The sequence below is a fragment of the Dioscorea cayenensis genome, chromosome 11 (genome assembly GCF_009730915.1).
Source record: "Dioscorea cayenensis subsp. rotundata cultivar TDr96_F1 chromosome 11, TDr96_F1_v2_PseudoChromosome.rev07_lg8_w22 25.fasta, whole genome shotgun sequence".
In the NCBI taxonomy this organism is placed as follows: domain Eukaryota; kingdom Viridiplantae; phylum Streptophyta; class Magnoliopsida; order Dioscoreales; family Dioscoreaceae; genus Dioscorea; species Dioscorea cayenensis.
In genome coordinates, this window is record NC_052481.1 from 11719737 (window position 1) to 11729321 (window position 9585).

Genomic DNA, 9585 nt, shown 5'->3' on the forward strand with positions numbered 1-9585 from the left:
CTAACTTCTTACTCAAACTCTCCACTTGAGCCGCCAATGAAGTTACCGCATCTATCTCATGGAGACCGCCCACTTTCTTCTTCTCCCTAGCATTCCATTGGTAGCTGTTTAACCCCATTTCTTTAATCAACTGACGGGCCTCATCGAGGGTCTTGCTACCTAAGGTACCTCCTGTTGCCGCATCCAAGAGTTGCCTTGTACTCGGGTTCAAACCATTGTAAAAGGTTTGAACAATCATCCACTCCGGGAATCCGTGTTGCGGGCACTTTCTCAGGAGCTCCTTGAACCTTTCCCATGTCTCGAATAGAGACTCCAATCCCAACTGAACAAAGGATGAGATCTCATTCCTAAGCTTTGCAGATTTTTCAGGAGGAAAATAACGGGCAAGAAAAGCTTCTACTATCTCCTCCCATATGGTGATCGATGCTCTAGGTAATGAGTGTAGCCACTGCTTCGCTCTGCCTTTTAAGGAAAATGGGAAGGCTCTCAACTTGATGGCATCATCCGTCACTCCGTTTATCTTTAGCATATCACACACCTCGAGAAAACTATCTATATGACTGTTTGGATCCTCATCGGTAAAACCGTTGAACTGTGCGGATTGCTGCAACATTTGTTTGAATGCCGGCTTCAACTCAAAGTTCTGAGCTGTAATCGAGGGACGCACAATACTCGATTGTGTCCCCAACACTGAAGGTCTGGCATAATCGGATAATGTTCGCTGTTGCTCATTCTGTTCTGCCATGTTTTCAGATTCTTCTGCTTCCAAATCAGCTAGATTAGACTGTTCTTGTATAACCTGGAGCTACACCCAAAAAGAAAGAAAAAGAAATCAGAACGATGATAGAATAAGAAGATAGGAAATAGAATGTATGGTGAAATAGCTAAGAAAACAAAGTGCAAAGAATCTCTAAACGCCTACTCCCCGTCAACGGCGCCAAAAACTTGACAAGGTCCCCTTGCGTATATCCCGCAAGTGCACGGGTTTGTCGAAGTAATAATCCCGGATGAGCGGGTATCGAATCCACAGGGAGTAGAGAATAAAAAACACTTAATTCGCTTCTTAGCTATGTGAAAGATCAATAATGATAAGTGTGACAATGATTCAATTCTCAAAGGTAAAAGCAACAAGTAAGAGAGTACGAGTAAAGGAGAAAGTAAGGCAATCGATAAAGATGGGGTACTCGGATAATGCTCCACCTAGGATAATTGTTTCAAGTGCAAGAACCCTCTATTATGCTTCCTAATCAATGCAATGGTGAGTCGTGGAAATCCTTAATTACATAGTCCCAAATCTAAGGTCAACTATGCCTAACTCTATACATGTCTTGGAGGAGAGATTAGATAACCTCTCAACCTCGCACTCGCATAGAGTAGCAATGAGCTCTAGGGATTCCAAGTGATAAATCTTTACCTAATTATAGACCTAACCCTTTGGTCCAGGTGGAAGATCCCTAACCACGATTAAGCCCTAGATACTAAGATCACCTCAACGCTTCACTTCGTTACACGCGCAACTAAGCCCCAGCGAAAGTTCATCCCTTAGACCATTCACTCTATTATGGCTGCAAAGAACTCGAGGAACGGAGGTAGAATCTATCACGTCGGTGGGGAAAGGGGACACTCCTGTACCTCTCGACTCACCCTCTTAACACTCTCCAACCTAGCTTTGTCTAACGCTCGTGGTGTGTCACTCACTCACAAGGTTACCAACGAGAACTATCAACCCTAGTGTCACTCTAGGGGAAATGTTCATACAATCAAGCATTCAAGGTTGGAACTCACAATGAACATCAATTAATTGAAAGCATAATAAAGAGATTCAATGAAACAAATACATCCTAGGGTTCACAAATACCCAAGTACCCACTAGGGGTTTAGCTCTCCATGGAGCTAAGTACAATCAAAGAAATAGAATGTAAAACCAATAAATCCATAGAAAAACCCCCTCGATGGTTGTGTCGATGGTCTTGTGGAGAGTCCTCTACTCGTCGTCCAAGGATTCCCTCGTCCGGTATAGGATACGCCTCGACGGAAGCTACCCTACAAACCTTCTTCCTAAGGAATGACGATGTCGGAGCCGTAGAACCTCTCCAAAACCCTAGCCAATACCCCTCAAAACCCTAGCCAATACCCCTCAAAACCCTAGCCGAAGCCTTTCTCAAGTTGGGTAAAAGATGGAGAAATGAATACTGAAATCGGGGCTTAATCGGCTTTAAATAGGGCTGGAACGGGCGACTACACGGGCCTGTGGATCTTTCACACGCCCATATGGAATTTCTACACGGGCGTGTATAATTTCCACATGCCCGTGTGGGTTCTCTGATTTCTTATTTTCTAGGCCGGCTGTGAACAGTGCTGCTACCGTACTTTGCTATAATGTTACTACAGTGCTCTGCTACAGTATTCGGCCAGAATAGCTTCCCGAATCCATGCTTTCATCGGGGTAACGCAAACGGACACACGTTCACGTCGTGGATCACTTGCTTCTTCAATGATAGACAAGTTGGTGGAGCTCTTGTTCTATGTGTATAAGTCAGAACGCTCGAGTGTGACTGCCCTTGTGCCCCTCCAAATGGATGTGCTAATTAGAATACGAGGAGGTTGGCACACACTCTAGCATCTCACACCCGACCTATGTCTTCGCGTTTGAACCTTAGCAAGATTTCCTCCAAAATCGGTGCATTGTGATCCACATTGGCTTCTTTCCTTCATAATCGGCCTCACAACTCTACCTACACGAAAGTAACATAAAAACACACATATTAGTGCAAAAACCCGAGAAAAGTAATGCTCAACATAAGGAATGAACGCTTCGCATTCATATCGCACAAGCACTTATCATTGGACAAAAGATGGCAAACAGATTCCTCAAATCAGACATCCACACGAGCTTGTGAACCTCCAGAAAATGTTTTTTCTGCGGTATGTGAACAGTAACTGCTATAGTAATTTTGCTACATTAATTTTTGGTGGTAACTGCTAGATAATTCCCCAAAGTACTCCCGAATCCACACTTTTCATCGAGACCACATAAACGGACACACATCCATGCAGTAGATCGCGTTGCATCTTCAATAAAATCACAGTTGACGAAGATCTTGCTAGTGTTGCACAAGTCAGAACACATGAGTGTAACTGCCCACTCGAGCATAACTGAGGTTGGCACACACTCACATGTCTTTGAGTACAACTTGTATCTTCATGTTTGTTCACTCCAAGATTTTATCAACAAAGTGCATCCACGATCTACTTTGGTTTCTTTCTTCCATAATTATTGCCACAACCCAACATGCACAAAAGAACACAAATACACATGTATAAGCAATAAAATTTGAGAAAAGTAATGCTCAATGTAAGAAAAGAATACTTCGTATTACTAATACACTATCACTTATCAGTTAGATATCATTTCATTCTTGAAATTATCATTGAAGGCAAAATAATTGTTAAAATGATTGGTACTGCAAATAATCATGTTGATATGTTAACTAAGCCTCTACCACTAGCCAAGTTCTGCCATTGCTTGAACTTAATTGGTGTACTTGGCACTTGATTACCCTTCAGGGTTACTTCAGAGGATGAGGAGATTTTGAAGCTTTAAGTATACAAAATTCAAGACAAGGTGAAGATTTGTTAAGTATGTGTAAATATGCCTTGAATATTTACACATGTTGTTCATGCCTAAACCCTAGGGTAGCCCTTCCATTTTGACAAGCATGTATGAAGCCTCCATTTAAACATGCATGGAGCTACAACTTTTGACATCCATGTATGAATGCATGGACTTTTGGCTGGTCACTTTTGCCTATAAATACATGGCCCTTTGGTCATGTTAAGTGCAACACACAACCACAAAAACACCAAGAGTAGTTCTTGAATGAATGAATGTGGTAGGGTTATTTAGTTGAGAGGCATTGAGTGAAATCTCTATTTGTATATCTACAATTTCTATAGTAGAAAATTTCTCCTCCTTCTCTCATGGATGTAGGCACCAAAAAGCCAAACCACGTAATTTTGGTGTCTTTTCCTTTTATTTTTCCCACTTTATTTTAATATCTTGTGTTGCTACTCACTATCGATCCTATCAGTAAATCTCATTATAATAGTTTTTAGGATGATTGCATCTTAATTGCATGTTTTCCTTTATAGGATATTAAAAATGTATAAAAATATGTATATTTTGTCATTTTAAGATGATTCAGGATCTTTAGGTAAATTTTGTTTCTGGTTTATTAGCAAGATGTATTTGTTAAGAAGAATAATAGTTAGCATGCGAGAATTCTTACCATAATCAATTGACGAGAATATTTTGTGAAATATTATGTGGTTTATACTGTTGACCATTATTGAAGTAGTTCCCTTTGTAGTTTAACATCATTTTCAATGTTTTGCTATTCTAAAATAATTTTGTTGTGAATTTATTGTTTGTTTGGCAAACTAGACAAATTTCTGTTGATTTTTTTTTAAAATTTAATTTTGTTCTATTTGAACTTTAAGCTTCTCAAAAATACATGTTATTTGATTTCAATATTAGCACCATGAATTTATTTCATTTTTATGTTTTATGTTGATATGCCATCAAATTATGTCTTCAATTTTGTAGGGCCTTTGATCTGTAGGAATACTGGAAATCTAATTCTATAAGTGACTTATAATTTGAACTGCAATAGATTTTAGCTAAGATATTGTTATTTTAAGTGCCCCTGAAAGTCTAAATTTATTTTTTAATGTTAGGATTATGTGGTTTCTCTGGTGAGATAGTATTATCAAAGTACTTGCATTAACTGGTTTGTTGACATATGAAATCCAGTATAAAGCTCATAAACATTTTTAGATAAATCAAACCATCTGTTTTTTTTTTACCAAGTTATATTGTATTTGCTACCTTGTGAGCAAGAAATTGTTTATTTTCAGGTTTTACTTGATAAAAATTTTGAGAAGGATTAAATAATAGTTTACGGAAATATGATCTCTGTATTTGATATCTTTTGTCTTGTCTTGTGAAAGGGTTAACTTTTTGGTTTGCAGGTATGATCCTTGAAAATTTGCAAATGACAATGGTGATGATAGTGACATGGAAGTAGGTTTTAATGTCATTCAAAAGGAAGAATGAAAGAGGTATGAATTTCTCTCTTTTTCCTAAAGAAACTCACCCATGCGCTTGCAAAATTTAGGAACTCATTTTTCATCTAGTAAACATAATTTAACAACCGAGTCAAATTTGCTAGTCCAGTTGATTACTTTATTTCTGGCTTGTTTTTGTTTTTTTTTTCTAACAAGCTATTTTAAATTTCTTGCGTATACATTGCTGCCTCTCTTGCTAATTAAGTTTTATTAAGATCTTGAAATGCCGTTAATTTTTTTTCTCTTCTGGTAGGAACTATGTAAATCTTGTACTCATACTCAATGATTATTAGCACAACCTCCTCTATTCTTTGACATATACAAATAAAATTTTAATAGTCACCAGGATAATTTGAGATAAATAATCAAAAAAGTCTGACCATATATATGCTAATATATGCAAATAAATAGTTAAAAGTTGTTTGGGTGGTTAAAAAAATAGCATGTAAATCTATTAATCAAGATTCTGTCATACAAAAATATTAATTTTTGGTAAATTTTCCCCATCCGTTGAGCCATTCAATTTATAGTTTGTGTTAGTTGATGGCTTCTCAATTTTTAATAATGGTTTTTGTGATCTTGCTATCTCTCACAGTAAGTTCACTCCTTTTAGAAAGGGAAGGCATTTGCATATTTTCCTCAGAGAACAAGTACTTTGGAAACTATATTTGAAATTTATTATGAATCTAGATAAATTAGTAGAAAAAATAGATATGTTTCATAATAAATTTCAAGTAGCTATATGACTCTCTTCAGTAGTTTGCCTCTTTTTTATGAATTATTAGAAATAATATATTACTTTTATTGATAATGATGTAAAAATATCTTATGTGTACTTATTTTGTAGCAAGTATGAAATTTATGAAGTATTTTGCAGCACACACCAAAAATTTGATTATAGCATGTTTTCAATCATCAAGGTACTATGTTTCAATTACCATTAGATTTATTAAATTTCAAATGAGTTTTTAAAAGTATATAGTTCATTCAGAGGAACCAATTTTTACACTAAAGAAGGGAGGCCTGGCCTAGCCCAGTAATTTCTTTCCTTTTAGAAAGGGAAGACGTTTGCATTTTTCCTCGGAGAACAAGTACTTTGGAAACTATATCTGAAATTTATTATGAATCTGGATAAATTAGTAGAAAAAAATATATCCTATTCTTAATAAATTTCAAGTAGCTATATGAGTCTCTTCAATAGGTTGCCTCTTTTTTATGAATTATTAGAAATAATATATTACTCTATCGATAGTGATGTATAAATTATCTTATTTGTGCTTATTTTGTAGCAAGTATGAAATTTATGAAGTATTTTGTAGCACATATGAAAAATTTGATTATAGCTTGTTTCCAATCATCAAAGTACTATGTTTCAATTACTATTAGATTTATTAAATTTCAGATGAGTTTATAAAAGTATAGAGTTTATTCAGAGGAACCAATCTTTACAATGAAAAAAGGGAGGCCTGCCATAGCCCAGTAATTTCTCTCCTTTCAGAAAGGGAAGACATTTGCACTTTTCCTCAGAGAACAAGTACTTTGGAAACTATATCTGAAATTTATTATGAATCTAGATAAATTAGTAGTAAAAAATAGATGTTATTTATAATGAATTTCAAGTAGCTATATTAGTCTCTTCAATAGCTTGCTTCTTTATTATGAATTAATAGAAATAATATATTACTCTATCGATAATGATGTATAAATATCTTATGTGTACTTATTTTGTAGCAAGTATGAAATTTATTAGGTATTCTGCAACATGTACAAAAAATTTGATTATAGCATGTTTTCAATAATCAAAGTACTTTGTCGCACTTACCATTAGATTTAGTAAACTTCAGATGAGTTTTTAAAAGTATATAGTTTATATAGAGGAACCGGTCTTTACACTGGATAGGCTTTTGTCTCATCTGTGGACAGGGAAGGTTAATTGGTTTTTTTAATTGTGAAAAATAGTATACTTTTGGTTCATTTGATGTTGGGCGAATAACATGTGCCTTTTTCACAATCTTAAAATGCGGATCATGGAAATGGCTTAAGAGATTTTAATACCTTTGCCATTGGAGCTTGATAGGAAAGATGCATTTATTTTGTACGAAGATGTACATGTAAATCCTTAACTTATCATTCTAATACTTTTTAAAGTGTATGATCATGTTCGGTAATGAGTTTTATGCCAATAATGGTCTATTTTTGGTTGTGCAAGTTGTAGTTAGAGGTGCTTTACAATCTAGTGGACAAAATTGTGCTAGCACTGAGCGTTTTTTATGTTCACTCAGACATTTATCCCACCTTTTGTTACCAAAATTTTTCAAACTCCTCAAATCAATATCAGTTGTAAGCAATTTAATCCATTTTAATTTTTGATTGTTATAGAACTCGATCAAATCCCAAGAAAATAAACCATAGATGGTGATATTGTCTATGATAATTTATCATGATAAACTACAATCAGAATGAAAAGCTTCATGGGACCCTCTTTACTTAATTTTCTTTAGATTTACCCATTGACCCTAAAATTCTCTCCCAATTGTTCTTGCTTAGGTTTGTTTGAAAGTTAGAATTCTGGCTTTGTGCCTAAAGAGAATGGTTGTTTGTTCTACCCTTATATTTTATTTTTTATATTTTGATCCATACATCTGAAGCAGTTAAAAATGACTAGCTTTTAGCTAACTATCCTTTTGCATAAATATTTGTTACCACCCTGGTAACACACATATTTTAGCTTCAAGTTAAATTGTTGTCTAGATTAGTGCTCCACAAGTGCATTTCTACATGTGTACCAGTAGATTTACATCTCACCATCTTGCATGTAGGGCCTCCCACTTAGGGATGGCAACGAGTCGGGTCGGGTGCGGGTTTTACCATACCCGTACCCGTACCCGTACCCGCTACCCCGCTAGTATACCCGAACCCGTACCCGAACCCGATGGGTTTTAAAAACCCTAACCCATACCAGCACCCGACGGGTAATCTGGTACCCGAGGGTATACCCGTCCCCACCCCCATATTACAAAAATTAATAAAAAATATATTTTATATAAAAAATAACTTAAAAGTAATTATAATTTTTTTTATAAAATAAAATAAAATAATTATAAAATTACAAGACTAAACAAAGAGGAAAAATAAAAAAACCCTAAATTGTTTAGTTGAGAACATATTAACATATATATATATATGTATATGTTTATATATTATATAAATATTTTAGTAATTTTAATTTCGGGTCGGGTACGGGTTCAGGTACGGGTCGGGTATTAGAATTCCCATACCCGCACCCGCACCCGTTTCATTCAAGTCGGGTTTTACCCGAACCCGACCCGAAACCCGGTCAAATCGGGTTTTACCCGTCAAACTCGGGTCGGGTCGGGTCGGGTAGGTTCGGGTTTGGGTATTATTGCCATCCCTACTCCCACTAGCAAGTAGGTATGAGCTAAGCACCATTTGTATGCAACGGCATGATGATAAGTTTCAATGTCTTATAAATGATGCCTTGGAGAAAGGTTGGCAATATGGGAGAAGATGCAAATAATCAATTCTTTCCTCCAATTGTTATTGTGAATGTAAATCATAAAATGAAACTAATGCAAGAAGAGGTAGTTCTATACCTTGTGTTTCCTTTGATTTTTTTATTAATTCATCAGTTTAAGTCAGATTCTGACTATTTTCTTGAAAGCTTTTGAACCAATCATTCTAATTATGAAATTTAGTTTTGATGAAGAAATTGTTTAACTTGGAAATGATTCAAATTATCATTTTGGGTGTTTTGAGTTCTCTTGCAATCAAAAGCGTGCTAAAAATATTGCTTCCCAGTTACATTGTGGAGTTGTAGCGGTCAATGGTTTTGCATCAACTTACAAGTGCTAGGTAATCTAGTGATCTATTGACTAATGCCTGGTTGTATATCTTTGGCAAAATGACATTTTTATGTCATAACTGCTTTTCTTTTATTTTTTTCATCTCTTGTGAAATAAATGGCCCTTCAGATCTAGGATTCAGTTATAAGCAATGGTTTTATTCGTTTGATCAGGTCAAGAAACATGCAACACAAGCAAGAAAGACACAAAAAGAATGGGCAAAAAAGTACTTTCCTTTAAAGGTTGCAATTTTTGCATATCCTATTGAAGTACATGGTTGAACATGAAGAGCTTATATATGAGTGAGGACAAAACCTAATAAAGTGGCAATTTTATTGGGTTCAAATTTGCGTTGCATGTTTCCAATGCCTTTGGAAAGTAGAGGAATTATCTTGTATGCTTATTATAGTGATCTTTCTATTAAAAATTTAAAGAATAACATACTCATGTGAACTTTAATAAGTGAATCACTGTTCTTTGATGATATGGCCTGTCATCATGGGAGAAATGATGTATGATAACACATCTATTTACTGTTCACATTGTGCAAGATATCTTCTTGAGATACTAGAAGGACCAGGGTAGATGCTTCTTT

At 35.5% G+C, this 9585-nt stretch overlaps 1 non-coding gene across 1 annotated transcript; it reads left to right on the forward strand.

The window, feature by feature from the left end:
- The first annotated feature begins 248 nt into the window (after positions 1 to 248).
- Positions 249 to 355, forward strand: LOC120272717. Its single transcript, XR_005540257.1, has one exon. It is a non-coding gene; the product is annotated as a small nucleolar RNA R71 (small nucleolar RNA).
- The last annotated feature ends 9230 nt before the right edge of the window (positions 356 to 9585 follow it).